We start from the raw sequence: 6,489 nt of genomic DNA, 5'->3' as shown, positions 1-6,489 counted from the left end.
ACCAAGTTGCCCAGGCAGGTCTCGAACCCGCGGGCTCAGGCAATACACTCACCTCAGCCTTCCAAGGTGCGGGATTACAGGCTGAGCCACCAAACCCGGCTAAACCAGCATTTTTTACAGAAAACATACATAGTCCACAAAATTATGAAAAGACAATACATTTTAACAGTAATTAGGGAAATGTAAACAAAAGCCACAATGAAATACCATGTCACTCACACTCACTGGAGTGGCAAAAAATTTAAGGCCATATGGTACCAAATGTGGTATCAAGGAAGTAGAACGAGGACACAGCTGGTGAGAGTGTAAACTGATACAGATATTTTGACAACAGTCTGACAATTATAAGTAAATTTGGAGATGTGTATACCAAGTAACTCAGCATTCCATTTCTTGGTATATGCCCTAGAGAATGCACACGCCCTTGTGCATGTACAATAAGAGGCATGCAATAAGAACGATTATTGCGGCATTGCTTAAAATAGCAAATAATAATAATAAACATTCAAATATTCACTAATAATGGATTGGATAAACAAATCACCGTGAATTCACACAGTAGAATGTTATACAGAATACATATAAAATGAATGAATCCAGGGATGATTTTCAAATTATTTAACAACTGGGCAGCATAGACACTGACCAATCAGAATGGACACAAAGCAACAGGTACAGTCTGCTGACTACAAATTTATGAATTTAAAAAGTAAATGGATAGGGTACATGCATAATGAACACTGGTATACCTAATACTGAATTGTACCCTACATTTAAAATATATATATATATATAATAAAAATAAAACATGAATAAATAAAAAAAAAAAGTAAATGGGCTAACTCATGAGGGCTGGGTGTGGTGGCTCATGCCTGTAATCCTAGGACTTTGGGAAGCTGAGGTGGACGGATTGCTTGAGGTCAGGAGTTCCAAATCAGCCTGGGTAACAGCAATACTCCATCTCTGTATTTAAAAAAAAAGGCCACGTGCAGAGCCTCACACCTATAATCCCAGCACTTCGGGATGCCAAGGTAAGAGGAATACCTGAGCCCACAAGTTTGAGATCAACCTGGGCAAATTGGCGAGACCTTATCTCTATAATAAATTTTAAAATTAGCCAGGCGTGGTGGCGCTTGCCTACAGTTCCAGCTACTTGGAAGGCTAAGGCTGAAAGATCATCTGAGCCCAGCAGGTCGAGGCTGCAGTGGCCGTGAGCATGCCACTGCACTCCATCCAGCCTGGGCGAGAGAGTGAGACTCAAACTCAAAAAATAAAAAAATAAAAATTAAGTAATGAAATAAAAAATATGACGAGTCCAAAACCAAATAATATATTGTTTAGAGATATGTGTGTGGTAAAATTGCAAGGAATAGAGTGACTAACAAGAAACTTAAGACAGTGGTAACCCATGGGAGTGCGTGTGGTAATAGCAATATAATCAACGAAGGATAAACAGGAAGCTTCTAAGGTACTGGTTGTTGTCTATTTCTTTTTTCTTGGAGTCTCACTTGAAAGGCTGGGCTCAGGTGATCCTTCCCCCTCAGCCTTCCAAGTAGCTGGAACAACAGACAGGCATGTGCTACCATGCCCCGCTATGTAGTCTATTTCTTTTCTTTTCTTGAGTTGGAGTCTCACTCTGTCAACCAGGCTGGAGTGTGGGGGCACGCTCACGGGCCACCACAGCCTTGACCTGCTGGGCTCAGGTGATCCTTGCGTCTCAGCTTTCCAAGTAGCTGGAACTACAGGCGTGCGCTACCATGACTGGCTAGACTATTTCTTAAATCTAGAAGGTGAACAGGTATTTAAATAACACATATCATATATGTTATTTCATACATATATTTCAAATTTTAAAATTAAGTAAATGAAATTTTAAAAAACAAGTATTAAGTAGCTTGAAGAATCAACACAGGGCTGGAGAAACAGCTGACCTATGTAGAGCAAGATCTAAAACCAGGCCCACAGAACAAGTCTGCAGTCACTGCATTTTTGCCAGGTACTTTGACCTTCCTAAACTCTGGAGCAGAGTAAGAATTTTCTTGAGGTCCTCATTATGTACATCTTTATCCCCAAGTCCAAATCTAGCACAGACTCATGTAACTAACAAGTCCAAGCCACTTGCCCACAGCCTCAGAGCAATCAAAGCTACAAAAGTTGGTATGTGGCTTTTAAATTTAATTGGGTACCTACTATGAGCTGTACCCTGTTCTAGACACTGAGGTACTATAGGGAATAAATGACCTAGCTTTATAGAACTGATATTTTGTGGGGATAGTTAAGACAACCAAAATAAACACTCTAACAAGACCCATTCAATGGGGAAATGTCACAAACAGAGAAGACAGGTTCAGATTCTGGTCATTTAAAAAGAATGATAGGCTGGGCTCAGTGGCTCAGCTTGTAATCCCAGCACTTTGGGAGGCCTGGATTGCCCACAGGTTCCAGACCAGCCGGGGCAACTTGGTGAGATCTTGTCTCTACAATAAATCAAAAAATAAGCAAGGCATGGTAGCACGCGACTGTAGTTCCAACTCCTTGGAAGGTTGAGGTGGAAGAATGGTGGAAACTCAGCAGGTCGATGCTGGGGTGGCTGTGAGTGTGCCACTGCACTCCAGCCTGGGTGACAGAATGAGACTCCAACTAAAAAAAAATAAAATAAAAAGAATGATAAATATCTTCCACATGACAGATGGCTACTGTGACTATTTATGAATAAAGTGGAACTATTCATAGAGAAAATACATCTTGCTAGATATCTTCTCACAAAGGTTACACAAATTTGTACTTCCATCACCCATGTATTAGTAATTCACTCTCCCATGGCTCTTCTTCCAAATTCTTTTTAATCTTTGAAAAATGGAAAAGAAAAAGCCTCATTGTTACTGGGTTTCTTTGATTCATATATTTGTATTTATTATGTTATAAATTGTGCTTATCCATTGCTCATTTCTCAATAGGGATTCTGATCTTTATTTATTTATTTATTTTTAAGTTGGAGTCTCACTCTGTCACCCAGACTGGAGTGCAGTGGCCGCTCCCGGCCACCACAGCCTCGACCTGCTGGCTCCGGTGATCCTTCCGCCTCAGCCTTCTGAGTAGCTGGAACTACAGGCGTGCGCTATCACGCCCAGCTAATTTTTGCTTTATTGTAGAGATGAGGTCTCGCCAAGTTGCCCAGGCAGGTCTCGAACCCGCGGGCTCAGGCAATCCACTCACCTCAGCCTCCCAAAGTGCTGGGATTACAGGCTGAGCCACCGAGCCCGGCTCTGATCTTTATTTTTTATAGGAACTTTGCCTTTCACATAATGTTGTAAATATTTTACCATTTGTCAATTGCTTTCTCACTTTCTGGTGTTTAAAATCCGTGTTTAATTTTTTAAAAATTTGTTCTGCCAATCTTTTCTTTTATAGTTTTTTTCCCCAAACCCAAAATTTTACAGTAGTCACATATTTTCTTCCATTATTGTACAGCTTAATTTTTCTATATTTAACTCTTCAATCCTAAGGCTCCAACATCATTTTCCTCCAGCTATCCTAGGACCATATATTGCACAAGTGATTATTTTTCCAGATTTGAAATGCTACCTTTAAAATACAAAATAGGGCCAAGTGCAGTGGTTTGTGCCTATAATCCCAGCACTTTGGGAGGCCAAGGTAAGAGGACTGCAAGAGCCCACGGGTTGAGACCAGCCTGGGCAATTTGGCGAGACTTCATCTGTACAATAAAAATTAAAAAATTAGGCCAGGCTCGGTGGCTCAGCCTATAATTCCAGCACTTTGGGAGGCCAAGGCGAATGGAATGCCTGAGCCCATGGGTTCAAGACCAGCCTGGGAGAGACCTCATCTCTACAATAAAATAAAAAAATAGTCGGGCATGGTAGCACGTGTCTGTAGTTCTGGCTACTCAGAAGGCTGAGGCGGAAGGATCGCTGCAGCCCAGAAGGTCGACGCTGGGGTGGCCGTGAGCATGCCTACCACTGCACCCCAGCCTGGGCAAAGGAGTGAGACTCCAACTCAAAAAAAAAAAAAAAAATAGCTGAGCATTATGGCACATGCCTGTAGTTCCAGTTACTTGGAAGACTGAGACAGAGGGATCACTTGAACCCAGCAGGTTGAGGCCGCAGTGGCCGTGAGCGTGCCCCTTCACTCCAGCCTGGACAACAGAATGAGACTCTGACTCAAAACAAACAAATAAAAAGTCTTATATGCTTGGCTGTTTCTGTAATTTATGCTTTCTCTACTTGTAGCAGGACCACTGATGGAATTATTACAGTAATGTGATGTTGTGATGTTTTAATATGACACTGCAAGCCTTCTGTCTTCATTCTTTCAAACCTTTTCTAAATTGATCCTTCTTCCCTTTAAGTCCATATCCATAACAGAAATATGTAGTTAAGCATATTTATGCAGCTATTTTCTCTTTCTTTCTTTTTTTGAGACAGGGTCTTGCTCAATCACCCTGGCTGGAATGCAGTGGCACAGTCATAGCTCACTGCAGCGCCGACCTCCTAGGCTCAAGCAATCCTCCCACCTTTGCCTCTCAAGTACCTAGGATCATAGGTGCTTACCATCACACAGGCTAATTATTTTACTTTTTGTACAGATAGGAGTCTCACTATGTTGCTTAGACTGGTCTCAGACTCCTGGCCTCAAGTGGTCTTCTCACCTCGGCCTCCCAAAGTATTGGGATTACAAGCATGAGCCACCACACCTGGCCTATGCAGATATTTTCTATAAGAAAAAGTTCAAGCCGTGCTCGGTGGCTAAGCCTGTAATCCCGTGCCTTTGGGAGGCTGAGGTGAGTGGATTGCCTGAGCCCGAGGGTTCGAGACCTGCCTGGGCAACTTGGTGAGACCTCATCTGTACAATAAATCAAAAATTAGCCGGGCGTGGTAGCGCACGCCTGTAGTTCCAGCTACTTGGAAGGCTGAGGCGGAAGGATCGCTGGAGCCCAGCAGGTCGAGGCTGCGGTGGCCGGGAGCGGCCACTGCACTCCAGTCTGAGTGACAAAGTGAGACTCTAATTCAAAAAAAAAGAAAAAGTTCAAAGCAAAATGTATTAATATCGATTGTATTACAGAAATAAAACCAAGTGATTATGGCAGTAAGAGGAAAGCATATCATCTGCAAACATGCTTTAGGAAAACTACTCACAACTTTTCATTTTTCTAGTGGCAGCACTAAAGTCTATATGAATTTCAGTAATATGAAAAGAATACAGAAGTATGAGCAAAAGAATATTCTGCCACCAATTAGAATCCACTACCTACTTTTTTGGCATTACCATTCCTACCTTTAGAGGTGAGGCTATTTTCAAATATAATGTCCTTTACAATATGTCTGACAATAGAGCAATAAGTAATTTAGACAGATGTCAGTGAGCTTTAGGATATATATCTGTCAATTTCAACACATATTACTTATGTAATGAGGAAGAAAAATGTAACTAAAATATATAATGTGAAATCATCTGATCATTGTTCTTAACTACTGACTCCTAGAATTTACTTCCCGAATCCAGGGTCTTTAAACTCCTTCTGTTTTTGTTTCTTTTTTTTTTTAGTTAAGGTCTCACTTTCTCATCCAGGCTGGAGTGCAGTGGCATGCTCACAGCCACCGCAGCCTCAACCTGGGCTCAGGCAATGCTGCCTCAGCCTTTCAAGTAGCTGGAACCACAGGCAAGCGCCATAACACCCAGCTAATTGTTTGATTTATTGTATAGATGAAGCCTTACCAAGTTGCCCAGGCTGGTCTCGAACCCGTGGGTTCAGGCAATCTTCTCTTAGTCTCCCAAAGTGCTGGGATTACAGGCTTGAACCACTGTGTCCGGCCTGCTACCTTCTGTTTGGCAGGATACAACTTAAACAATTGTTGGAAGGATTCTATTTTTTCTCATGATATGCAATGTCCTCCTTTTTTTTTTTTTAAACTTTTAACATCCTTGTCTTTTTTTTTTTTTTTTTTGCCTCCTACTCTCTCTTTCCTTCCAATTATGCCTAAGACATTGTTTAAATGCTCGTAATTCCTGGAATTTTATTTATTTTAGGTTTTGTTTTTTTTTTTTTGAGTCGAAGTCTCACTCTGTCACAGAGGCTGGAATGCAGTGAGTGGCACACTGTTCACGGTCACTGCAGCCTTGACCTGCTGGGCTCAGGCGATCCTTCTGGGTAGCTGGAACCACAGGCATGGGCCATGACACCTGGCTGATTTTATTTTTTTTTTTAGAGGTATTTATAGTGTTTAATTTTATATAGTGGGGTCAGTGTGGAGCCTTTTGTGTCTCTAGCAAGATGTTTATCATCATGTGCAATCTGCATCCTACCTGAAGAACATGAGCTGCCACTCCATTTCCCCCATTCAGGTCTCACACAATTTGTTCTTGTGGCCATTCCTAATGTAGTTCCACCTTCACTAACTTGGTAGAGTTCAGTATCTCTGGATTTCCTGACAGTGATTGACAGTTACATCTCTTCAATCCAAATCTCCAACT

The sequence above is a fragment of the Carlito syrichta genome, unplaced genomic scaffold (assembly GCF_000164805.1).
Source record: "Carlito syrichta isolate Samal-C Ts95f unplaced genomic scaffold, Tarsius_syrichta-2.0.1 Scaffold311588, whole genome shotgun sequence".
Taxonomy (NCBI): Eukaryota; Metazoa; Chordata; class Mammalia; order Primates; family Tarsiidae; genus Carlito; species Carlito syrichta.
Note: the sequence above shows the minus strand (reverse complement) of the source record.